We start from the raw sequence: 27,574 nt of genomic DNA, 5'->3' as shown, positions 1-27,574 counted from the left end.
TAAAAGTGTTACAGTCAACCAGGAGAATATAAAGCTCTACTACCACACTACTACGTCTGCTTCCGAATCTGGCTCCCACTCAGCCTCGTCTCTGAACGAATGAGATCTCGTGACAGGACGACCGGTGACTGATACCTCCTGCCTCTGCACTGCAATCGCAAACACGGCTCTACACGTTTCACTTCCGCTTTGTCAGGAACCGTGTTACTTTTAACGTATGTATTTATGACTCTGTAATGTCAGTGTAATCACAGAAATCACTGAGCAATGCAAGATGTGCTATCATTTGGAACATTTGCCACTAGCATATGCTGCTCATAAAACCAGAAATTGATATAATCATCATAGACTGTTTCAGCTGCAAAGAGGCAGCTAGCATTTGAATTGTGGGAGAGATGAAAAGATAAAATAATTTGCTAAACACTTACAATAGGATGTAAGCTTCACTTGCCTTGTAATATAAACCCTCTGCATCTTAGTTTTTTTTTTTTTTAAGGGCATCCCTCCACATATACATGTAGTTCAGGCAGATAACACAACATATGCCAGTATAACTAAAAAAAAACAGAGATTTATAATATTCAATTACTATATATCACAGTACTGTATATGCCAACACGAGAACAATGAAGCCTGCTATATCTTTATCTGCAGGCCCCTCCTAAACTTTCTTGACCATTTGTAAGCGAGAGAAAATTCAATTGAAAAGTCTCTGCTGTTAGAGGCAGATTAACATCGCATTTAGTGTAAGCTCAAGCTTTTATTCAAGTGTAATAATATTACTGCCATCATACTGCCAGGAGGTGCGGGGACATACACCTGCATACAAAGACGCCCAGCGTTGTCTCTAGTATTTACTTCAGCTGCTGCCTCCGCTTGAGAATCGTTATTACCAAGGTGCTGTATGTAGTGTTTAACAGATATATAGATTGTTTAGCGTGGCCGTGAAAGGGGGGAGTTTTTTTAGTGTAGCGCCCTTTCCCCCGTGTCTAAGGGAAACTACGTACTTCATGTGTTGCGTTGCTTGATTGGCTCACAGGAGGCCTGATCCTCCGCTGAAGGGTGGCTGGGGTATACCTGATTCTATCTGGTGACAGCGCCACCACCTGAGAAGGATCCCAATACAATAGGATAGCCCCTCCAAGGCAATACAATAGTAAACAGACACTTACACAGGTATGGTAAATGAGTATTTACTGAACATGCAACTTAGTTAATAACATACAACACAATACTGTACAGGCCATGCACGGCCGTACCCACCCAGTGCCCCCGCTGTTCAAGCACCACCTTATCCACACCCTGGTGAGGTTCCCCCAAAGTACTGAGGTGCCCTGAGCACCTAAGCACCAAGTGTCCACAGAGCCAATCCCACCCCCAAAAAGTGTGTAGAGTAGCACTACCCACAGGTGCACTTATAGAGGGTGAAACCTGCCGGGCGCTCCAGCACCCAGGTACCGCCGACTGAGGAAAGGATCCAACGAAGACGTCCACCTCTGTGTGGGGTGAACTCCTATTAGAGTGTCTCACCTCTAAGAGTCTCTCACTGCGATGGTGATCTGGTCCCCGACCACAGGCCGCAAGTAACTGCGCGGCATCTTCTCTGTGTCCCTGACCTACACAGTAAATGGGGAAGCGTCCCTATCTAGGGGACTTCCCTAAATCAACCACAAGCTTATATGAGTCGGGGCCTTGCTGAGACCTGGGGACTCTATGCCTAGTCTCAGTGCCACTGACACCCGAGACACTACCTCACCCTTCTGTGTCCAGCTCCCAACTGACTTGGCTGCCTAGTGCACCAAACTGTATCTCTCTCCTGCTGAGAATGCTGCAGCCATATTGACCGTGCTGCACCACGTGATGCTCTTCCCTAAGGACTCTGGGACTCATAGTCCCGGGACCACATGTACTGAGCGCTACTGTAATGGCCGCTGCACTGTATTATCCAATGAGCATGCCCGGGGTGCTCATTGCGCATGCGTGACTATCAAGATGGCCGCAGCCTGCACAGCCGGTCGCCCCGGGGATCCGGAGCTCTTTCTCTGCCCACAACCCCACTGCTGCCGTAGCCTCCCCCTTCTCCGCTCCTGCTGCAGTTAAGGGAGGGAAAGGGGGACCCGGCTACATTAGAAACTCCCTTCCTTCTAGTAGGCTGATAGTTACACCTGTGTCCTTCCATTACGGAGCAATCCCTACATACTAAAACCATTTCTACCACGTGCTGGGACATACGCCAGTACATCAGAAATGGCCAGCTACAGCCTGCGGTAATCACTCCGCTACTGCCTCCACCTGTAAACTACAAACACCTCAAAGATGTGATCATTCACAGATACCTAGCGTCAGTGTGGCCGTTGAGAATATAGGAAAGGGGGATCAGATCAATTACTCCCCTCTGTGTCCCTGGCTTGATGTCAAAAGTGGTCTCCAGTTCCCACTAATCAGGTTAAACTTTCACGGGGGGTTCCCTGACTTCCCTCCCTGTCCCGTTCTTGTAATTTGTGACACCACATGTGCCTGATACATGCCTTATTTTAATATTGACTCCAGTCCCGCAATACATGCATAGGGATTACGTCTAAGAGGCACTCTGACATCACCCCACATTTCTACCTGGGTGATTTAAGATTCAACTACTGGGAACCCACTCACTAAGTTCCACCTTCTGCTCCACACCACTAAGACTAGCCAGGACCATATTACCAATAATTGGTTACGACTGCCTTGTTCCTTCTAAATATTAGGAACATGTTCACCTATGTAAAGCACATACCACTATTCTGGCTCATTGATCCTTAGCTAGAACTGTGGAGCTACATTCTGCATAAGCACACAGATATTTCACTCTGCTAACAATTTACTCTAGTTTTATATACCTTGTTTCACACCTTCCTTGTTCAAACTCCTTCTGGTTATAGCTCCACACTTAAAACAAACAGCACTAGAAATCAAACAGTAATTCAGTCACCTAGATCTAGACACGCAAGCTCAGGATTTGTTACAAACCAAGTGTTGAATAAAAACATATATTTTAATATTAATTTCATCTGGTTGCATCCTGCAAAGTTATCTACTCATTTGGCTGCAAGGCTGTAAGTTAAATAAAAGTTAAAATAAGATGCATTGTATGCTTATTTGGGTTGCATTGGTGTTTGTATCTAGCTTGCATCACATTTATAGTTGCCAATGTCCAATGACCTACTGTAAGTTGGAGGTTATACTTAATGAAACAAAATACTAATTTTAATTAGGGAGGCTTGATTAAATTGACTGGGCCACTGACAAAGGGAATGAATAAGATATTCTGTGATGGAGACTTCAAATGATCTAAAATTGACATCATAGACAATTATGAGGTTTCCATCAATAGACTGACATAATTGCAGCAAAACTGTGCCTTAAGTGTTTTGTGTTAAATTGTGTTAAAAATTAGAGGCACAAAAAAACCCTACAAATTACATCCTCTTACCAGGACACTTGGATAAATGACTATAATCAAATATTAAAGCAATGTTATAAGTTACATCAACAGTAAATTGTTTTTCTTGCCTATTACCAATGTAGACTTTTGCAGCTGTTTAATTATTCCAGTATACAGTACAAGTCTTGTTAATGCCATTCACTTGAACAGCTTTTAGTAAGGAATAATTCACAGCTATCAATTGTCATGTTTTTTTCAAAGACAGTCCCAGTTTGCACTAGCACATGAAAAGCACAAATGGGGCAGGAATAACTACAGACAGCATTACAGGTTTATTAAAATTGTATTGTATTGTGCTATATATTTAAATAATAATAATATTTAAATTAACAGAGATAATAGGCAAGACATAACATAGGGTAGATAGAAAAAATCCAAAAAGCGCTAAAAATGTACAAAAATTATCAATAATGTTTAATTACCGATTATACAAATTACTAATTGTAATTGATCAAGATAAAAAAGCCTAATCGTCCAAATCAGGGTGGGTGCTTCTGCAAGAGTACTCCGAAGCCCTCATGAATTTAGATGAAAAACTGTAGAAATGAGAAGAGCACAAACAAACACCTTGCTATGGTGCAGATTATTTATTTATATTGGAAAAAAAAACATAAAATTTGGGAATGATTTCCACTCACATTCCTGGGTGCTGCATTCAGCACTTGGACTCTGCATTTAGTTTTTACGCATCAGCTTTCTCTGCAGTGCTTCTCCTGTCAGTTCCTGTATCTCCCCTCTCTCCTTTGCTGCCGGTGTGCCGTGTCATGTGCACCTCCACTCGCGTCCTCGTACTGTACTTCCAGGTTAAACTCAGATTCTTCTCCAGTGCAGGAGGGACACCATACAGTAGCAGACACAATGCACAGTGCCTAAAAACTAAACGCAGAGCCCAAGTGCTGCATGCAACACCCAAGAATGTGAGTGGGAATCATTACCAAGTTTTATATGTTTTTTTCCATACAAATAAATAATCTGCACCATAGAGGTATGTTTATTTGTGCTCTTCTCATTTCTACAGTTTTTCTTCTAAATAAAATAGGGTAGAATAATAAAAATAAATGTATAACACATAAAAAAACATTGGGATATATGATTGTCTGTCCTGGAGAACTTACAATCTAACTGGTTTGATGGGAGACATACAGAGACAGAAGAGAGATAGAATTGCACATTTTTTAAGGGCAAGCTCAAAATAGTAAGTGTGTATAGAACATGAGGTTACATTGCAGTGCTATGGAATATGTGGAGAAAAGAAGCTCAGAGATTGGAGGTTTTGGTCACCACACTCTTTGATACATCAGACGCTGTGACGACAGACTCCCGACGTCATCCCCCCACTCACGACGCAAGTGCTGGCAGTACAGCTGGCAGCGCAAGAGGACGCAAGCACTGGCAGTACAGCTACTGCATGCGAGTTGTGGCTTCCCCTTGAAAGAACTGGGACTTTGCCTGGGACTTTGTTTAATTGGGATATTATTCATCTTTAACCTAGAAGTTCCGGCTGTGTCATGATGTCCCTGTGTGGGGTGGATTATTTAATGACAATATTGTATATATAAGTTTTTAACTTGTCTATATTTTTATATGTAGCACTGGTCCCCTTGGGCTTCCAGAGACCCCCCTTCTTGCCTTGAGCGTGGTCGCGGGTACCGCTGGAGTCAGCGACGGACCCGCCGGGTGTCCGCAAAGGTGGGGGCCAGAGCAGAGAGCGCTCCGATGCTCGGGAGGCTCCGCAGCGCATCCGTGTAGCGGGGGCCGCCATTTTAAGTTGCGCATGCATGCGCAGAAGGCAGGCAGCCAAGTAAGGGCTTTGCGCATGAGTGCCAAAGAGAGCGGCGGCCAATAAAAGGTTCACACAGGCGCAGATAGAGCTCACGGCAGCCATTACACATAGAGCACACGGCCCCAATGTTAAAGAGATCCTGAGTGAACTACAATTCCCAGCAGCCTCTGGGGGACTGCACTTTCACCCAGATAACATGCTGCATTCCAGCCACTAAGACTTACAGATTCTCTTCAGCAGGAAATTGGATACATTGTTGTACGCAGTCAGGAAGCAGACAGTGAAGGACATGAGAGAGTCAGAGCTTGGAGCAGGTTAGGGAAGGGAGTGTGTAGGGAGCAGTAGCCCTTGCATACTAGGCCAGGTTACCCCCCTAGGCCCCAGACAGGCCCTGAGCCATAGCATAGATTGTGGTTGCAACAGGGACAGGCCCTAGGTAGGTGCTCTGCCCCATTAGTTATTTGTTAAGTTCAGGGACACAGCTGCAGTTCTGCGAGCCCCGGACAATTGTGCCTGGACGCAGACATCACTCAAGATAGAGACTATCTTATTGGTGGGATTGTCTGGCAGGATGCCACCCCACGCATCAAGAGCGGAAGCATCGTGGATCACGCTTTCGGATCCATCAGCCAAGTACAGCATCTGCGCGCCCGGGTGTGGACACACCCGGCAGGTACCATCAAGTCACCAAGTGCACCAACTACACACCTCATATTAGTGGACAGCGCTGTTAGACACCTGAGTGGGGTTGTGGGGACTTTTGAGACACTTGGGTGGACGGTGATGGGGTTGAGGCCCACTGAGGCCAGGTTAAAGGGTGACACTGCTGTGTTACTATTGTTGATGTATTGTGATGTGTTATTTATGTTGTAGTGCATATAGTAAACTGTTTTATCCATACCCTGGTGTAAGTACTTACTGTATGTGGTTCCTGTGTAAGGGGTTATTCTACACACTAGAATCCCTGCATAGGTGGAGGCGCTGTAAGCAGTACGTTCCAGGATACACCCCAGGCTCCCAGTGGCGGAGGTTCAGGCCTCCTGTGAGCCTATCAGGTATTGCACTACACTGGTAACACATGTAGATTTCCCCACATGGTCCCTATCTGCGATTGGGGGGGGGGGGGAACTGTGTTACATTTGGAGGTGCTGCTGAGATCTCAAACCTAGGGTGCCCTATCCTATTTTTCAGTCAAATTGTTCAATTTAATTTTCCACTATGTGGGTGCCCTGAAGGCAGGAGGTCCACGCATGGGCCACCAAGATTAGCCCAAACCCCAACTGCCTGGTCGCTGTAGGTGGAGTTCCTGCTCACGCATTCATGTTAGACATCCAGGAGCATGTTCGCAAACTCCCTGGACTGGCGCAAGCATGGGTCATAGGGCGAAGGTATGATTCCCTCTGTCAATGGAGCGCCATGATAATAAATGTGGGCCATGCCATATGTGAGGAAGATGGCCCCCAATTCCTAAATCTGCCCGAGGGTCCGACCAATGGGTGCCCAATTATCTATCCTGAATTCGCAATTTCGTTGGGCCCCACAACCAGGGATGCTAATAATGAGTCACACCTAAAATGGCGTCTCCCGCCAAGTCAGGAGAGCGCACGTGCTAATGGCGGCCAGGCTGCGCCACAATGCTTTGCAGTAATCTGCCCGGGTCTGGTGCAAAAACTGGAGCCCCACCCCCGTGACGTCAGTGGCTCAGCACAGAGCCAGAATCACTCCCTGATAGAGTGTGCCCCTTCTCTAGATTCTACCAGGGGGAGGGAGCACAGTGAGCCTCAGTCAACAACTTTTGTTCCCCATCAGGGAGGTACAGGATGTCGCAAACCGCAACCTCAGTTATATAGAGTTTGGCGAGTAAGAGATGTGAAAGTGCCCTATCTTTTGTGCCCGTGCTTACAAAAAGAATTGACTAAGTATGGCGGTATGGATTTTGACCCCTATCATCTACCAATAGCATTTCTGGCCGGCAAAAGTGGACAGGCAGGGGTGCGTACGATGTTTCTGTAGCCAATGTGACTTTCCAGATGTTGAACTGACCTTGGGACCCAAGAGTGCCTGCTGCGGAGCACAGTTCGTGCAGCCCCTGCTATTGCTGTCTAAGGAACCACAGATGATGGAACCAAAGGAGGGTAAGGTGTCTCTACCCCCGTCCTCTTCTACTGATGACAGTAACCAATCAGCCATGGTGATGCACCAGCCGGCAGACCACTCAAGTGAAGCTGAGGACAACGGGCTGATTGCCTCATATACTGCGGACCCTGCTGTGGGCCCGTGGGCCCTACTGCGGCCGGTCCAGCCTACAACGATGGTGCCATCGGTCTCAGGCTTGGGATCAGTACCTGCCAACGACGACAGGGGTGAGTTGACTGCCCCAGGGGTGTCGGGTGTGAGCTCCCCGGTGATCGCGGAGCATGGTGGCTCCAAAAGTATGGTCACCAGGGCGATGGGCTCACCCCGTCATCGCGTCCTGGAGGAGGTGTCCCCCCTAGAAGATCTCCACATGGTCCCTATCTGCGATTGGGGAGGGGGAAACTGTGTTACATATATAAAGAACTATTAATTTGTATTGCTTTATTTTTGTGTTTAATGAGAAAAGTAGCTTGACAGATTTGACAGTAGTTAGGGGACTACTAAGGGTAAGAAGTGACATAAGAAAAATATATTAAGCAGGACAGAGGGACAGAGAGAAGACAGCATAAGAGGAGTGCAAGTGGCAAGTAGGTACATTCCAAGATATAGACATGAAAGTAGGGATACAGATAAAGCATGTTTTATGTGAAATTGCCCCCAAAAGTGTGCACCTCATCTGCGGTCTCGATGCACACCTCGCTGCACTGAGCCTGCACGGACCTCGTTTGTGGTCAGACGGAATTAATATGTGTGTTGTTGCAGTTCAGAGCGTTTCTGACAGGTGGCTCACTGAATATCTTTGCCTAAGATACTCTGAATGTTACCGTGCATTGTCTGAAGCATGTGTCTGAGGAGAAGATAAAATGTACACGTCTCTTTGTCTAATGACATTGTAGAATACTGTACATATCTACTGTTGCAGTTTCACACTTTATTAAAAAACAGATATCTCACGGTGTATAGACGGAGCACTGATCCAGGCAAAAGATCACTCGGTGGCCCTGTAAAAAACGTAGTTTATTGAAGTCTTATAGAAAAACAAATGTGCGCACCAACATGTTTTGCGCTCCCCAGTGCTTTATCAAGGTGTATGTAGCAGCACCAAAGTATACACTTTAAGTAGCCATGCCAAACTGGCTAAGTTTCTCAGAGGCAGAGGATTGGTCCATCAGAGGGGGAGGAAGTCTGCCACCATTGGACAAGCCATGGGAAACTCCTCCTAGGGGAGGGATCTTAAACACTCCCATCACTGAAAGCCAAACATATCATGCGACTGATACAAACCACACAACATATTCCTGCAACAACAGTCACTATCATGGCGCTGCAACATCAAAAATACCATAGATCATTATATACACATCCATTCCTAGTGGTATATGAAAAGTCTAACATTGTTATAAAGAGATACTGAGTGCTTAACAGCTACAAACAGAAGACAATTTAAAAATAAGGAAAATTAAAAATATGCTAATCCCTATGTTTAAAAAAAGAAATGGCAAATGGTTAGTCCTTATTAAATAAAGCTAGAAACATAATAAATTTGTAAACTGTTAAAAATTAAAAAAGATCCTAATTCCACTATAATGCTATACCTTAAATGATATACAGTATATCCACGTAAATGATAACTTGGTATGCAATACCTAATTTAAGATAAATGAACTTAAAATGATGAACTTTGTTAGTGAATAAAGTATTCAACAGAAAGGAGAATCATTAATTGTTAACCAATATATGTAAATAATATTTCACACGTTCAAATATACTAAACAAATGAGATTTATAAGATGAATTTGTGTTCTTAATTTTGATAAACAAATCATTGACAGTTGTTGGAGAATTTGTTATAAACATGAAAGTCTATAACACCCAAGATATACACACCATGTCTGCTTATGTTTCTACTGATGTAAACATTAAATGTATACATTCTATGTCAATTATTATTATTTATTTAATCTTTTATTAACAATGTTAGTCTCTTAGAAATAGCCAATAAAGACTAATCTCAAACAAAGTAGGTATGGCTAACATGGGTGAGTGGATGATCATAAAAGTGACAGAGGTTCCAGTCAACGTTTAGGCCCATTGGAACCCTCTTTTATAATGTGTATATCCAATAGGCCTCATGTTGATTCAGGGTATTAACACAGTCACCCCTCTTAGAGGTACTGTAATGGAACAAATTAAATCTCTTGAAAACCAAAATTTTCAATATTTCCTCTTGGATAATTGGAAAGTGCTTCAACACGGGATGATTAATATCCAATTTGATTATCAATCTAATGTGCTCCATAATCCTTATTGTCAGTAGCCTAATTGTTCTCCCAACGTACTGTTATCCACAACTACATTGAAGCAAATAAACAATATATTGGGACTTGCAATTAATGAATGACTGAATTTTGTGGACTTGAGCAATAACATGGGATTTAATGTCAGGGCCCTGATGCATTTTATCACAGAGGTTTCAATTATTGCATCTATGTGACCCCTTAGGTAATGTCGTTGTTGAAGGGGCTGTGGTCTGAAATAATGTAGGGGATAAGGAATCTGCTAAAGTTTTAGCTTTCCTAAAAATCATTTTAGGCCCATCCTGGACATATGGTCTCAATAAGGGATCCATGGTCCAGACATCCCAGTGTTCCTTACAATAGATTTAATCTGCTCAGCATGAGAGCTGTATTTCAAAGATGAACAATGTGGTGTCTGACTTATAAGAATATGTATGTCTTCTGTGAAATAAGTCTGCTCTATTCATATCTGAAACCTCTTGGTAAGTTTTGATGAGAAAACACACAGAAAGCACCTTGCTCACCTCACAGAAGGGTTGATAAAGACGGTGCAAAGGGAAAAACGATACGCAAAAACACACATAAGTGGCCAAGAGAGGTCACTCAAAGTCCCTAATGATTGCACTCATTCCATAGTCTAATGCAGCGGTGCGCAAACTGGGGGGCACGACCCCCAGGGGGGCGCGAGACTGCTGGCGGGGGGGCGCGGGGTTTACAGAGGCCCTGCGCGCTTCCCAAAGGCACTTAAATGAAGTGCCGTGGGTGCTGCAGGGCCTCTGTAAACCTTCACTTACCTAGGCTCCGGCGGCTTCCTTCCTGCGTCGCCATGGCAACGCGGCGTCAAAATTACGCCGCAAGGTCATGTGACGTCACATTGCTATGGCAACGTGACATCATGACGCCGGATCGCAGGTGAGTGGGGGTTAGGGGGGGCGCGGGAGTGAGGGGACTGCCGGTAGGGGGGGCGCAGGGAAAAAAGTTTGCGCCCCCCTGGTCTAATGTATATCCAAAAAGTATCAGTTAATTAACTAGTGCCAATAACATGGGGGTAAGTATGTAGACCAACTGGGAGAATAACCACAAAATCTAACCTATAGCTTGACAAACAATTATAACAACTTTAATACATAATAAAATAAGACGAAAGGCATAAAATTACAACTAATCTACAAAAACTAAAAAGATCCCCTTGTGGGTGAGATAAGAGCAATAGGGTGATAGTAGGGGTTAATATCACCTATAATAATATGCTGGGATTTATTAAAGGTATATTAATACCTCACCCTACGAGGCATTCAAGAGGGGATTTTTTCCTTTGGGATGGACCCAGCTGAATGAGCTATAGTTACACTATCTTTGTCTACACATCCCCCTCATCCTAGCCAGTCCTATCCAGTATTAGGGAGGCATTAGGAGCTTCTTGATTTTAAAATTTATTTATGTCCATTATGTTCTAATAAACTTTTATATGTTGTATGCTTGCGCACTTCAGGACCATGATTTAATACCACTCAGGTCTGCAGTGCGCCCTTTTGGGGATCTCTCTGTGTGTTCTTCAAACTCACACCCCGTTAGGCTATATTAATATCCCCATGGAATATGTATATGGAGAAAAGGTCTAAAATATATTAACCCGGCTAAATTGCCTCACCATACCTACAGTATATGCAAAATAGTAACTGTAGAACTTGGGAAAATCCCATATTAAGGTAGTCTGAACACACTAATGAGGGACATTACTATACATAACTAAAATGCTAGGTATTATAACCATGGTTAGTACTGTGATTAGACTCCTAGGTAAGTTCAAAGTACAACAGATGTCATTAGTAACCAAATATTTTTACCAGAGACCTAGAAATAAGGAAAAGAGACAAATTTCTTAGGGACGCCCAAGATTACATCTCCGGGCGGGTCTATAACTCGCAAAGTAGGGGCGCATGGGATGGTGCTGGGTGATGGAGGCGCCAAAGACAAGACCCAAGAGAGCATCAGACGCAGGAAGCAAGGGTCTCCACAGAAAGCAACTCATCCGCCGGATCTATCCCTCCTTTTTTGGAGCAGCGTCCTGACCGAAACGCCCGGGGAAAACGCGGAGGGCGGGCAGGAAACACCACTGCTCGGGACCCAGGTCGGCCGGGGATGAGGACGCGCTCTCACATCAACTGGTGGTGAATATCTCCAGTAGAACATTATCAGATGATGAACTTCTTAGCAGGGGTCTCTCTTTTGTACCAACCATGTTGACCAGCTTGAACTTGACGTTGACCTCGCAAAGGTTCTTCAGAAACCATAGATTGAAAGGTTTCTTCTCTCTGCACCTAGCAACTACACCTATCCCGCAGTTGGACATTGATGATGACATCCCCTTTCACCTCTTGACCAGAGATTGTAAAACCAAAAGTCGGTTTAATCCGCCACCTATTAATCACTGTTACACCGATGCTCGCCACAAACCGGGACCGGACCGCGGGGCTGAGGTGGGGTTATATAATCACCGACCTTAGTCTGCGCAGACTGATCCGGAGTGCGCAGTTCGTAGTCGTACATCGCAGGGTCAGGATTGGAGAAGGCAACATCGTCGTTATTGAAGCCAAAGTCGGGGTAGGAGAAGACAGGACAATCGATGGCTGAAGCAGGGTCAGGATAGAAGACATCCGGGTGGTCGTAGTCATAGCAAGGAATCGGCAACAGGCAGACAGGAGTTCCCCGCTTCAGCGTAGGAGCGTGAGCGCGGGAGTGGCCTCTGCGCGTGGAACAGCCTCGGCCCATGACGCCGGTCTCAGCAGGGGGAGACAGCAGGCTGGCCGAAGTACACCGCAGGGCAGCGTCGGGGAAGCCAACGCTTCAGCGCAGAAGTCCAAGGCAGGCCACTGCATGGAGATAACAACAGGCCGCAGGAAATTAGGGGTAGCCACTGCTAGGAGTGAATGCAGCAGGTACCAGGAAATTAAGGGTAACCACTGCTAGGAGTGAATGCAGCAGGTACCAGGAAATTAAGGGTAACCACTGCTAGGAGTGAATGCAGCAGATACCAGTGCTGGCTAACACGCTTCAGCACAGGAGACAGGAACAGGCCTCTGGATTCTCAGGAACTAGGGAGGTTAGAACACTAGGAGAGAGGCCTGGACGGTTTGTGGCAGAGACGGTAACGTCCAAGGTAGGAGTTATGCTCGGCACTGGTTCAGTGCCAACACCCAGGATATAAAGGGCGGAGATCCAATCACAGGAGGAGGGTGTGTGAGTATTCCTCCAATGATGGAGCACAGGGCAGAAGCTGCAATGAGAGGCAGCACATGTGGCATAGATTGCCAGAGGAAGCTTGCAACTGCATAGGTCTGCAAGGCTAAAGTCAAAGCCACTAGTGAATTCCTTACAGTATCCCCCCCCCTTCAGGTGAGACCTCCGGACGAACAGGGTCCATCACAGATTTGGGGGACATGGAATTGTTCCTAAACCTCCTTAGGCGAGAGGTGGCGTTGAAAGCCCACAGTTTGTTGGGATTCCTTACAGTACCCCCACCACTGGGTGAGAAGCCTGGGTGGACAGGACCATTCATAGGTCTGGGAGACATTGACTTGTTCCTGAAGGGTCTCCGGCGAGAATTAGGTCCACAATCCAGGTGTACATTGGCGAGTGCCATAAAAGACAGCGGTGGCACTGCAGTTCTTGGTACATGGGGCAATGGGACCTGAGGGCTCAGGAATGGGGACATCAGAAGGGCAGTAGCCAGGTGTTCAGTGCATAGTAATAGTCCAAGAGTACGGGACACAGGACACGGATTGTCGGACAAAAATGGCAGAGGGATCTTCAGAGAAGTCAATGTCTTTGGTGAAATCAGCACGGAGGAAGTTGCGAGAGTCTTTAGCTTCCAAGGAATTCCGGGTGGTGGTTAGCGAGGAAATGGGGCGGGAGGGTTCACTGCACACTATTGAAGCGGTACTTTTGATACAAAGCAGAGTTGCTATCCCAAGCAATTTGAGAGAGTCTGTAGCAGTGTGTATGCAATTCTTGGTCATGGTACTGGCAGTTGAAGAAGGGTCCGCTTCCTTTGGTTTGTGATCTTTAGAGAGAATCAAATCCGAAATTGTGGCCTTTGCGAAGGGCATAATAAGCATGTCTATACCCATAGTGGACCCATAGAGAACAGGGACGGACGCTTCAGGTAAAGCGACGAGGTCCAGTAAGGGTGTCTTCGTTTTAGAGAAAGGCCAAATGCCATCCAGAAAGGGCACTTTAGGCACCGCACAGAGACCTGGGAGTAAGGAGTCTGTTTGAAAGGTGAGAAAACAGATTTTATCAAAAAAAAACAGGCAGGCGGTTAAGCGGTGCATCAGCCTTAGGGAAAAAAGTCTTGGGGTTAAAGCTGGGTACCTCCAACACAGAGAAAGAAAACAGAGAACTAGAGCTTGGCTTAGGAGTGGAGGTCCCAGGTACCCAGGTCTCGCATGATACTGTGGGAGAAGCAATGCTAAATATTACTGTTTTAAAAATAGGGTTCTTAACATCGGTAGCTCCAGGCACCTTCTTGAGAGGTAACCCTAGTTTTGGGACAGGACAGTCAATAGCAAGTAACCCAAGTATTGTGGAAGACACAGGGAAATATAAGTCCATCTTCAAGACGGGGTTTTTTGAAAAAAGGGACACAGCGGGTATTACTGAAAGTTCTAAATGCGATACCCCTGAGTTCGTAGTAGTAGACATACAGTCAGTAGTGGATACCCTGAATACTGTAGGCGAATCAGCGTGAAACAGTATTATTAAAGGAGTGGGTATCCCAGACTTAAAGTCATTTTTAATCATCCCGAAGGTTGTGGCATGATCTGTGAAAGAAACTGGGGTAGATAAGCTGATCTCTGAAGTGATAGCCTGAGGGACCGTAGAAGGGAAGCTAATAGCTGTCACCGGTTCCAAGGAGACAGACTTAGAGTCAAGGACAGGAAAAGCATAGGGAACAGGCATAACAGATAGGAAAAACAGAAGTAAGCTAGGGAAGGTTGCTTCTACAACAGAAGATTTGGCAGAGGCAGAGCTTAACTCAGCGGCTGCTGTAGAACTTTTAACTACAGTGAGAAGGGACTGTAGGTTTACAAAATCAGGGATGAAGGAAGTTTAAAACTTGAAAACCTGATCCTCCAAAAAAGAGGGCCCTGACTGTAATTGTACTAAGGGAGCAACAGCAGATATGCTGATCTCAGAAAGGGTCACTTGGAAAGGGACATAATATGTACTGTTCGCTTTAAACAGCACGGAGTTGCTCAGTTTTAGCACGGAGTTGTGCCCCTTATTCATTTTTTCTACAGGATTCTCCCTGCAGACTTCTACTTCAGCTGTGCTCCTTGCTTCCCTACACTCCGCTTTAAACCCTAGGATTTGAGAAGAGGAGAACACAGACAGTGCAAGGGGGGCAACCACAACTGTGCTGGTCTCTGAAGTGGGTATTTGGGAAAGAGTGTCTGGGACATCAGAAACGACAACAGATTCCACGAAAAGGGGTCTATGCTCAGAAGCAGGGGTTTCAGCTCTCTGAGTGACAGACGGGTCAGCGAAATACCTAGGAGTAGGGATTCTGCGAACAGGCTTAGGGAAACAAACGGCTCCAGAATACTTTTAACTGGAGCCAGTATTATTGCCGAAACTTCAGGGGGCGTAGCCCCGAGAATTTTAGCCGAGTCAGGGGACATAAGGGGTTCATCCTCTGAAGCTAAGGAGGTGTCCTTGACTGACGGACTACAGGGATTTATCAAGGGAGGTTCATAGGGCTGACCTGCAGGGGTTAACATAGGAAAAACCTGAAGGGTTAAATTACTCTGTACCTGAGAATCAGAGAAATAGAAGCTAGTCTCCAAGAGTGGGGTCATAGAGGTTTCTGCTTCTTGCCCTAGGGACCTAACATTAGACTGCGGAATACTAGGGTTAGCAGTGGGGACCTCACAGAGCAGACTAGCAGGGGTAAAACAGAAAAAACCTCGGGAACAGAGCTTAGAAATTTTGGGTTAGAAAAAGAGGGCAAACAGGATTCATTCTCTGGTGCTAGGGAAGACACACTGACCTGGGGGATGCAGGGATTTACAGTGGGGGACTCATAGGCCTGACTAGCAGGGGTTAAGACCGGAATAACCTCGGGGATAGAACCCAGGGAGGTTAACTCAGGATTAGGGAGCGTGGCAGCTTCTTCCTTAGCGGGCAGCGACAGAGAGATGGTTTGACCATTCTTAAGAGAGGGAGGTACCCCCACAGGTTTAGCAACAGGACTGGCAGCATAGGGGATCTGCCAAGCAGCAGCGTAGCTGGCAAGGAGGGGATCCTGTTCTTTTTTGCAAATGTCAAGTGTTAAGGAAAGTACATGGAGTGTATCTTGAGACTGAGCCAACATGAGGAGGGCGCCCTGTTGTACTAGATGAATGTCCAGTGATAAGGCAAGGGCATAGAGTGCCTCTTGGGTGTCGGCCAGTTCCATAGGGTACACGTTATCCCAGGTTAAAGGGGAATCAGGGGAGCGAATACAATCGGCAAGAGACTGTTTTAAGTTCTTGATGCAGCAAGCCTTAATAAAGAGATCACAACGGCATTGTCTTTGCAAAGGGGTTAAACCTTCATACGTAAACAGTTCTTCAATCAGGGGTAGTATTTCACACAGATACTGGCCTTCAGTGTGGGACTGGTACGCAGGCCCGGACATAACTTCAGTTGGAAAATTGCCAACCCCCGCCACGGCGCGGTCCGGTTTTGACGGGCCAAGAATACTGTTACGCCGATGCTCGCCACAAACCGGGACCGGACCGCGGGGCTGAGGTGGGGTTATATAATCACCGACCTTAGTCCACGCAGACTGATCCGGAGTGCGCAGTTCGTAGTCGTACATCGCAGGGTCAGGATTGGAGAAGGCAGCATCGTCCTTATTGAAGCCAAAGTCGGGGTAGGAGAAGACAGGACAATAAATGGCCGAAGCAGGGTCAGGATAGAAGACATCCAGGTGGTCATAGTCGTAGCAAGGAATCGGCAACAGGCAGACAGGAGTTCCCCGCTTCAGCTTAGGAGCGTGAGCGCGTGAGTGGCCTCTGCGCGAGGAACGGCCTCGGCCCATGACGCCGATCTCAGCAGGGGGAGACAGCAGGCTGGCCGAAGTACACCGCAGGGCAGCGTCGGGGAAACTAACGTTTCAGCGCAGAAGTCCAAGGCAGGCCACTGCATGGAGATAGCAGCAGGCCGCAGGAAATTAGGGGTAGCCACTGCTAGGAGTGAATGCAGCAGGTACCAGGAAATTAAGGGTAACCACTGCTAGGAGTGAATGCAGCAGGTACCAGGAAATTAAGGGTAACCACTGCTAGGAGTGAATGCAGCAGGTACCAGGAAATTAAGGGTAACCACTGCTAGGAGTGAATGCAGCAGGTACCAGGAAATTAAGGGTAACCACTGCTAGGAGTGAATGCAGCAGATACCAGTGCTGGCTAACACGCTTCAGCACAGGAGACAGGAACAGGGCTCTGGATACTCAGGAACTAGGAAGGTTAGAACACTAGGAGAGAGGCCTGGACGGTTTGTGGCAGAGACGGTAACGTCCAAGGTAGGAGTTATGCTCGGCACTGGTTCAGTGCCAACGCCCAGGATATAAAGAACAGAGATCCAATCACAGGAGGAGGGTGTGTGAGTATTCCTCCAATGATGGAGCACAGGGCAGAAGCTGCACTGAGAGGCAGCACATGTGCCATAGATTGCCAGAGGAAGCTTGCAGCTGCATAGGTCTGCAAGGCTAAAGTCAAATCCAGTAGTGGATTCCTTTCAATCACTCTATTGAGACGTACATTTCTCTGGTCAAGAGGGATATTGAGATTCTTATGTATAAAAAAACGCAGTGTTTCAAATCCAATTTTTATAAAAAATCACAAAACATTATTGTGGGCCTGGAACGTGATAAAGAAGTTATCATTAAACCGGCGGACAAGGGTGGTGCTATTGTGGTTATGGACAAGGGGGCGTATAGGGATGAGATCCTATGTCAGCTATCAGTTACTACTAATTACCGCATTAGCCCCACTAATCCCACCACTGGTGTTGCTTTTAATATCCTGGTGGTATTGGATTTAGCTCTAGAGGGAGGTGTCATCTCGAAAAAACAACGTGATTTCTTGATTAAAACAGACACCATTGTGCCAGTACTATACATCCTTCCAAAAATCCATAAAGATTTGAATAGACCTCCCGGTCACCCCATTGTGGCAGGTACCGATTCTATCTTCCAGCCGATTGCGATATTCCTTGACAAATTACTTCGTCCTTTAGTGGTAGAATCTAGATCCTACATACAGGATACTACACACATTCTGCGGAAGATTGATGCTATACCAAGGCTTGAGAGTGACACTTTTCTTGCAACACTTGATGTCAACAGTTTATATACATCAATACCACACAATGAGGGTATTGGGGCAGTCAGACAGGCCCTTGACCTTGTGAACTTGTTTACCCCTAGGGAACACATGTTTATTATTGATCTTCTTGGCATTATCCTCAGAGAAAACTTTTTTTCTTTGAGGATACCTACTATATACAGAGTCAAGGTACGGCGATGGGATCGAATGTCGCACCTACATACGCAAATATTTTCATGAATTCGTTTGAACAACAGTTTATCTACTGCCATCCATTATTCAATATGTCTGTGCATATGTGGGTGCGCTATATCGATGACATTTTCATGATCTGGACGGGCACCCAGAGTGATCTCACTTCCTTCATTGCTGACATCAACTCCATGCACCCTACTATTGGCTCTGTCTCCTTTGGTTCTATGGCGTCCACCGTCAGAGCATGTGACCTCCCCCTGTGTCCGTCATCCTGTGCTGTGATCTATCCTTGGCACCTTAGTCTCCTCCACCTCTGCCTCACCATACTACTGTGTATTTGTATTGGGAATGTCTGATTACGTTTAGGGCATTTGCCTTTATTTTGCCTTCATTGCATGTGTACTCTACCCCTTTGTTCAGTATCTCCCTTTTGTGCATTATGATTCTATGTCTCTGGGTCCCTAGATGGGCTACTTTACTTTGCAATCGTTACAGTTGTATTTAACACCTGTGTCCCTTCTGTGCATTTTGTTTTCTATGTCTCTGGGCCCCTGGTTGGGCTGCTGGTATACACACACACACACACACACACACACACACACACACACACACACACACACACACATATATATATATAGCATATATATATATGCTATATATATATGTGTGTGTGTGTGTGTGTGTATACCAGCAGCCCAACCAGGGGCCCAGAGACATAGAAAACAAAATGCACAGAAGGGACACAGGTGTTAAATACAACTGTAACGATTGCAAAGTAAAGTAGCCCATCTAGGGACCCAGAGACATAGAATCATAATGCACAAAAGGGAGATACTGAACAAAGGGGTATATATATATATATATATATATAACAAACAAAAGAAAAGGGCTGCGCCTCTGCTTACGGTTATTAGGTGTATACAATTAAACTGGCTGTAATAATTCAACACTATATAAACTAGTAAGATGGTAAATATGTTAATAATATCTAGCACAAAAAATAAAAATAAAGCCTGTAAACCATAAGAATTAATAACAAGGTAATACAATATATATGTAATCCAAATAAGGAAAAGAGTGTAAAAACCAGTCCTCAGAAAAGTCCAATAGATGATGTTGGTTCTGGTGTAGAGGGTCTCCGGCTGCTCTCAAAGTGGACAAACCACATCCACAGGGAATCTAAAAGAAAAGGGGAAGAGAGAGTGCACGCCCATAGCGTAAAATAGTAATTTTAATGAGGGGGAGGGGAGGAGGGGATAAGAAATGCACTTACAAAAGTACAATAAAATCAAGCATATCGTGATATATAATCACCACCATCCGGTAAGTCTCTGCAGCATCTTGCGGTAATTCCTGTCTTGTAGTACCAGGATAAACGTCCCAATAAATGTCCAGGGTTAGTAATCTTCTGTAGACATGTATTAGAGTCCTGGAAAGTAGCTCCGTGTATTACAAGCCTCTGCAGCAATCGCGCGGATCAGTCAGTTCCAGCACGCGGTGATGACGTCAGTGTCAATGCGTCTGACGTAATGACGCTCCCTGACGCGTTTCGTCACTCACGGGTGACTTTCTCAAAGGGAAGTAAGGAGAAGGGGAAGGTCCGGTATTATATACCCAATCCAATGATCTTAATGGCTTAGAACGTCCCCCTCTCAGCTGAAAAGGTGCTTGATGTTAATGGATGTAATTAGCAATGCCCGAAATACATATTAAAACCATAAAGTTGAATGGAGATGGACTGTAGAAATAAATAATAAATAAACAATAAAATATGATAAAAAAATTATATATATAAAACAAATGGAACCGCCACTAGTGCATATAAAGAGAATAACCTATCATCAAACATGACAATAATTAAACAAATATTTAAACAAATAATCAATAGTACTCATGAACCCATTAACAAAAAATATACAAATGTCAAACAATCACTAAACCAATCAGGTATATAAAGCTCTATGGATCCAAAGGGGAGAAACCCCCCCTTTGTACTAATTTATAATGAATAATCTAGCCAGTACCATTCATCAGAGCCATAACCTGTCTCAAAAAGCATAATATACAATTTAAATATGTCACATTTTTCCAGCACTTAGTTAGTTTCATTGTAATTAGCATGCGTTTTTATTGATAGTAGCACACACATATGTCAAGTATTTTAGTACTATGGATTTACATTTGATCTTATATTCACATTTATACACTGATTCACTAACACCCTACTACATTCAGTATATTCACATTAGTTGTTATTTCCTCCTGAGACCTCCTTTGTTCGTGGCTTATAGACTCCATAATTCTATATGTCTGTTTAATTGCAGGACCTAGATGAATATGGTAATTATCCATTAAAAAGGGTTTAATATTTGGTCACTATGGTTCTCTTACTGTGTTTTCAATTGTTATTGTTTTTAACTATTTAAATTGTATATTATGCTTTTTGAGACAGGTTATGGCTCTGATGAATGGTACTGGCTAGATTATTCATTATAAATTAGTACAAAGGGGGGGTTTCTCCCCTTTGGATCCACAGAGCTTTACTGTATATACCTGATTGGTTTAGTGATTGTTTGACATTTGTATATTTTTTGTTAATGGGTTCATGAGTACTATTGATTATTTGTTTAAATATTTGTTTAATTATTGTCATGTTTGATGATAGGTTATTCTCTTTATATGCACTAGTGGCGGTTCCATTTGTTTTATATATATAATTTTTTTATCATAATTTATTGTTTATTTATTATTTATTTCTACAGTCCATCTCCATTCAACTTTATGGTTTTAATATGTATTTCGGGCATTGCTAATTACATCCATTAACATCAAGCACCTTTTCAGCTGAGAGGGGGACGTTCTAAGCCATTAAGATCATTGGATTGGGTATATAATACCGGACCTTCCCCTTCTCCTTACTTCCCTTTGAAAAAGTCACCCGTGAGTGACGAAACGCGTCAGGGAGCGTCATTACGTCAGACGCATTGACACTGATGTCATCACCGCGCGCTGGAACTGACTGATCCGCGCGATTGCTGCAGAGGCTTGTAATACTCGGAGCTACTTTCCAGGACTCTAATACATGTCTACAGAAGATTACTAACCCTGGACATTTATTGGGACGTTTATCCTGGTACTGCAAGACAGGAATTACCCCAAGATGCTGCTGAGACTTACCGGATGGTGGTGATTATATATCACGATATGCTTGATTTTATTGTACTTTTGTAAGTGCATTTCTTATCCCCTCCTCCCCTCCCCCTCATTAAAATTACTATTTTACGCTATGGGCGTGCGCTCTCTCTTCCCCTTTTCATATATATATATATATATATATATATATATATATATATATATACAGTATATATATATATACTAGCTGATATACCCGGCGCTGCCCGGGAAGTAATGTTCTGGCTCCCCCTCTCTCTCTCTCTCTCTCTCTCCTTCCACTGTCTCCCCCCTCTCTTTCTCCCGGTTCACAGCAATACGCCCCCCCCCTTCGCAGCTCCATCACCCCCCTGTTCACAGCTCTGTCCCCCCCCCCCCCAGTTCACATCTCTGATGGGTGAGTGGGTGGGTGACTGAGTGGGTGGGTTGGTGACTGGGTGGGTAGGATCGTGACTGAGTCGGTGAGTGAGTGGGTGGGTGGGTTGGTGACTGACTGAGTGTGTGACTTTGACTGAGTGTGTGACTTTGACTGAGTGGGTGACTTTAACTGAGTGGGTGGGTGGGTGACTGACTGACTGACTGGGTGGGTGGGAGACTTACCTTGACCAGGTGGGTGGTGGTTCCTGGCGGCAGACGGTTCCCCTCCTGGTCCTGATATCTCCGTGGCATGCTGGGGCAGGAGGGCCGCGCCGCGCTTCCCCTCCGTTCCTCGTTGGGAGTGAGGGGGGAGGAGCCTGGAGTTGGCGACTGAGGCAGGAGGCCATGCCGCGCTTCCCCTCCATCCGGGAGCCGGTGAAGGGCTGCCCCTCTCTCTCTCTCCCTTCCACTGTCTCCCCCCTCTCTTTCTCCCCATTCACAGCAATACGCCCCCCCCCTTTGCTATTTTGGCTGTGTACCAAAATAATTTAAAGTTACAGTTAAATAATGAATATGGGCTTAAAGTGCAGTCTATAAACTTTAATTTGAGGGTATTCCCATCCAAATTGGAGAAAGGGTTTAGGAATTACATATCTTTAATATGTAGCCCCCTCTTTTTCAAGGGACCAAAAGTAATTGGACAATTGACTCAAAAGCTGTTTCATGGACAGGTGTGGGCTATTCCTTCGTTATTTCATCATCAATTAAGCAGGTAAAAGGTCTGGAGTTGATTCCAGTTGTGGCATTCACATTTGGAAGCTGTTGCTGTGAACCCACAGCATGCGGTCAAAGGACCTCTCAATGCAAGTGAAACAGGGCATCCTTAGGCTTAAAAAAAAGGAAAATCCATCAGAGAGGTAAATAAGACCTTATCTTGCATTTATTTATTTATTTATAAAATATTTTACCAGGAAGTAATACATTGAGAGTTACCTCTCGTTTTCAAGTATGTCCTGGGCACAGAGTAAAACAAATAATACATGGTTACAAATACAGTTACATAAATGAACAGGGTATACATTATATACAAGACATTGCGTGCACAGTTAAAGAAAATATATATTATGGGCGTATGAAACAGTTACAGACCAGATTAAAATGTGAGACAGCCTTAGATTTGAAAGAACTTAAACTGGTGGTGGATGTGAGAGTCTCTGGTAGGTTGTTCCAGTTTTGGGGTGCACGGTAGGAGAAAAAGGAACGTCCGGATACTTTGTTGAGCCTTGGGACCATGAACAGTCTTTTGGAGTCTGATCTCAGGTGATAAGTGCTGCAAGGGGTAGGGGTGAGGAGCTTGTTCAGATAGCTGGGTAGCTTGCCCATGAAGAATTTAAAGGCAAGACAGGAAAGGTGAACTTTGCACCTAGACTCTAGTGATGACCAATCTAGTTCTTTGAGCATATCGCAGTGATGTGTGTTGTAGTTGCATTGGAGCACAAAACGACAAATTGAATTGTAGAGGGTGTCAAGTTTGCTAAGGTGGGTTTGCATTAAACAGGGTATATATATATATATATAACGGGTTCCCCCCCCCCCCCAATCTCACATTGGCCCGGGTAGTCTAACCAGTCCCCATTACATGTTCGTGTCTGGTGGTGCACCTGTAGGCAACAGGGCTCCTGAGTCTCCCGCTTGATGGTATTAGGGGATGTCATCCAGACAGGCAGCTGAGGTAGTGTGTGCGAGTCCTACCTATATCCAGTGCAGCACCTCCACCTCATCAGGATCTGTGCTTCCGCAGGGAGATGGTCTTGGTGAGGAACTCCTTCTTGGTGGTGCCATCCACTGCTGAGTAACTTCACACTCACACAGTGGAGGTATATTCGAACAGGGCATCTTTATTGGCATGGTGATGTGGGCCAGCTGCCCCTCACAGATACAGTAACAGCTCAGCCACTCATCTCTTTGTAGCACTCCCTTAGGAAGGTCCCTTCTCTAATAAAGCTACTTTCCACCTATCCTCTCAGAGAGATTCCCCAGCTTCTCTGTCTGCTGTAAGCTCCTCTCTCTACTTCTGCATCTCTCTCTTGAGCTGATCTGTCTCTGTCAGCTCCTCTAACTCTGCTGCGTAGGCTCACTGACTCATAGCTAGCATGAGACCCTGCAACACTGTTGCAGACCTTCAAGTGCCTCTCACTGAACAGAGGCAGCACAACAACAGGAAACTGAACTCCTAACTTTAGGCAGTGCTGTGTCTTTTATCACCCCCCGGAGAAGAAACATGCTCTGTACCACTAAGTGGGAACACACTGCATGCTGTCATTTCCTTTGGGGACATATGACACCTCGCCAGGGTGTGAGGGCAAACCTCATGATTGTTGCTGGCAATCCTGCATACTTACCAGGTTTACTGCCAGCATGAGAAAGAGAAATGTATACCAATCTTAGACATGGCTACATATATATATATATATATATATATATATATATATATATATATATATATATATATATATATATATATATACATATATATGTATGTTTCTTAGACTGACAGCATGTTATGACTGTTTATATCATCATTGATGCTTGCAGGGGGGGCCCTTTCTAATCCTATTCCCACGGTTTTAAATCTTTTTTAGATAGATATGTGTTTCATGCATTGGTGTTCATACTGGTCACGATAGCTTGTTTTTGATTTGTTTAACCTACTCATAGATTGTGCAATTATCTGTGTTTGCTATTTAATGTATATGGGGCACGGTTTGGTTGCTATGGACGCTTTTGATACACTTAAGTTAGGCGCAATTATCATGCTTCGTATGCCATTGGCGTTTGCCTTTTGCGGTGCTGTCAGCCATGCATACGCATAGGTTAAACTTTCCTTAGTAGGGCGGGTGCCATGACAATCAGGGACGCGGCGAGGTTCGCGCGCTGTACCTGGTTGTATTAAACATTGCATTTGAACTGCGCATACTCAGGAGGCTTCCCCTTGCACAACATGGTGGGGTTCCATGACTACAGGGGACGGTATAGTCTGCACATGCGCTCTTTATACAATACGGTGTCTCATAAGTGCCATATGGATCTTCCTGGCTTCCAGTACATGATAAACACAGAGCAGCAGTCTTTTAATTGAGTCCTGAAAGGTAGGCGTTGCCACCATTCTAATTGAGTCTGGGGAAACATTGACTGTCCATCAGAGCTATCTTTTAAGTGACATAGTAAGAACATGCATTGCAATTGGCACATTGGGTTTTAGCTACCATTTGATGTCATGTGGGGTTTTGAGCAGTTTTCTCATTGGTTGATTGTATGATTTGTGTGCACTGGTGGGGGTATAAGTTGCAGTGGTCTTCATTCTAACACTGTATGACCCTGAGGAAGGTTCCGTTTGTAGGAACTGAAACATTGGTTTTTGTGTTTTAATACACTTTTGCATTTCTACCCATGTGTGCTGTCTCTCCTTACTGGACCATCATCTGGTAATATACATATTTTATGATTTTCTATGGGACAAGCATCTGGATTTCCTAATGTTTATGTGTGTGCCGGCTGCGAATAGATTTTCATACATATGTGTATATATATATATAGGCGCTTTCCACAAATTCTTTTTCTTTGATACAGATATATATATATATACATATATACATATACACATATACACATATACACATATACACATATACACATATACACATATACACATATACACATATACACATATACACATATACACATATACACACACACACATATACACACACACACACACACACACACACATTATATATATATATATATATTTGTGTATATGTGTATATGTGTATATGTGTATATGTGTATATGTGTATATATATATATATATATCTGTATCAAAGAAAAATAATTTGTGGACAGCGCCTATAGGGTAAATCACTGGTGTCACCCCAGTCCAAGCTATAATAAATGAACCTAAACAAAATATAAAATTATTGATAAATGTTGTAAACAATATTTTAACTGTCCTGATTATTGCTATTAGCTGAGGCTATAACAAATATGCAAATCATCAGGGGATGAAATCCAGTTACGGAAGAAACGCTTAGGGTCACGTGGTGTGTCTTTACTACGGTGGCTGATTGAGAGACATCTGGCTGATGTAGGAGGAGTTTGAGCCGAGCACTTGTGGAGACTGCCCCCGGGCACAACATTTGTGCTATTCGAGGAACTAATACTCTGCTAATCCGAGTTGCTGGAGGAATTTGATGCAGTGACACCAGCAGTGAGTTCCAGGAAGCGACAGCAAACTACAGAGCGGGCAGACAGAGTTTTTCCCTTCTACGTTTGCGCATGAGATCAGCTCATACCACGCTCATGTGCTTTGGCAAAATTGTGATTTTGAATTTGTCTTAAGTTCGATTTTATTAAACCTTTTACTCTGGTATCACACGAGGATCGGGCACTTTTCATTTCTTTTATATATATATATATATATATATATATATATATATATATATATATTTGACTGCATGTTTTAGTATATTCTTCTGTTGGAAATTTATATTTCTGAAATGGAAACAAAAAGAAAACAGCGCACAACGCCAAATAGTGAAGCAAGTATTAATATGTAATTAATAATTAATAGGTAATATATCTGCGTACATCAAATTGATAAAATTGGTGCATTTAGTGTATACCACACTTGTTACCGCTCAGTAGCTGTTAACAGGAAGGTCTGATGCTTGTCTTTTCTCTGCAGGAGCCTCTGCAATGGTTCTGGGGCTGAATTGTTTCCTGCACTCCTCAGCTAGCAGGACGTCACTCCCAGAGGGGGTTTCCTTTAAACAGCCAAGCTTCACTGCAGATTCAGATACTCAGTGGGACCGCTCCTCATCCGTTGATGTGCCGCCTCCAGGGGGATTTCCCCTTGAGTGACCCATCTCTCCTGCAGCTGATCACTGCTCGATAAGGCCACTCAGACTTACAAGCAGTCTGGGGCCATTGGAGTGGCTCGGTACACAGTCCCGCTAGGCGGACGCCAAACCGCAACTTGCAGGGGCACTCTCAGCGTGCCACGATGCCGCTCCGTCACGTGGTACTGCGTGATGACGTCACAGTCTCCGCAGCGGTGATGGGATCGGCGGGAAGGAGGAAACAAGTCCCTTAGAGTCTCTTATATAACACCAAACTAGCATAAAATGTGATGTAAATAGCAGAGCGAATCCAGCATATGAATAATAGCAAATATATGGCATAGAATAATAACATCTAACGCGTTTCGTAGAGCTAACTACTTCTTCAGGGAATGTAACTAGAGCTAACTACTTCTTCAGGACACCCCTCTGGGAGTGACGTCCTGCTAGCTGAGGAGTGCACGAAACAATTCAGCCCCAGAACCATTGCAGAGGCTCCTGCAGAGAAAAGACAAGCATCAGACCTTCCTGTTAACAGCTACTGAGCGGTAACAAGTGTGGTATACACTAAATGCACCAATTTTATCAATTTGATGTACGCAGATATATTACCTATTAATTATTAATTACATATTAATACTTGCTTCACTATTTGGCGTTGTGCGCTGCTTTCTTTTTGTTTCCATTTCCTAGAGTGTGTGGGGTGCTGAGCCACCCCCAGTGTTTATAGCAGCAGATGCCTTTATCAGCCACACGGTTATGTGATATATATTTTAATATTTAAACACATATTGTCACTGTGGTTATTGTGGTTTATTTCACTATTTATATGGTTTAGTCACTGCACTGTTCCCATATATAAGTACTAGTTAGATAGTAGCGCA

At 44.4% G+C, this 27,574-nt stretch overlaps 1 protein-coding gene across 2 annotated transcripts in view; it reads left to right on the top strand.

Annotated features, from left to right (window-relative positions):
- DOC2B (double C2 domain beta) overlaps window positions 1–27,574 on the top strand; it is a 1,409,852-nt gene that overhangs the window by 970,065 nt on the left and 412,213 nt on the right. The window lies entirely within an intron of this gene.

This window comes from Ascaphus truei, chromosome 3 (assembly GCF_040206685.1).
Source record: "Ascaphus truei isolate aAscTru1 chromosome 3, aAscTru1.hap1, whole genome shotgun sequence".
In the NCBI taxonomy this organism is placed as follows: domain Eukaryota; kingdom Metazoa; phylum Chordata; class Amphibia; order Anura; family Ascaphidae; genus Ascaphus; species Ascaphus truei.
Note: the sequence above shows the minus strand (reverse complement) of the source record. Positions and strands in the feature narration are given on the sequence as shown.